The following is a 263-nucleotide window of genomic DNA, read 5'->3' as shown; positions in this document are numbered from 1 at the left end:
AAAAAGAATAAAAAAAAAAGGAAAAAACATGGCAAAAAGAATAAAAAGGAGGAAAAAACCTTTTCCAAGTGCTGTCAGAAACCCCCAGTTGCCTCTGCCCTCCTTGCACAGCCCTGGGGAGAGCACAGGGATGCAGAACCTTTGCAGGAGTGCCATGGCCATGGGATAAACTGGGATCACCAACCCTTCCATGGCCATGGGATAAACTGGGATCACCAAACCTTCCATGGCCATGGGATAAACTGGGATCACCAACCCTTCCA

At 47.5% G+C, this 263-nt stretch overlaps 1 protein-coding gene across 4 annotated transcripts in view; it reads right to left on the bottom strand.

Annotated features, from left to right (window-relative positions):
* Positions 1 to 263, bottom strand: part of LRRTM4 (leucine rich repeat transmembrane neuronal 4) — a 203,433-nt gene that overhangs the window by 75,899 nt on the left and 127,271 nt on the right. The window lies entirely within an intron of this gene.

Source organism: Neopelma chrysocephalum, unplaced genomic scaffold, assembly GCF_003984885.1.
Source record: "Neopelma chrysocephalum unplaced genomic scaffold, ASM398488v2 Primary Assembly neopelma1_318, whole genome shotgun sequence".
Classification (NCBI taxonomy): Eukaryota; Metazoa; Chordata; class Aves; order Passeriformes; family Pipridae; genus Neopelma; species Neopelma chrysocephalum.
Note: the sequence above shows the minus strand (reverse complement) of the source record. Positions and strands in the feature narration are given on the sequence as shown.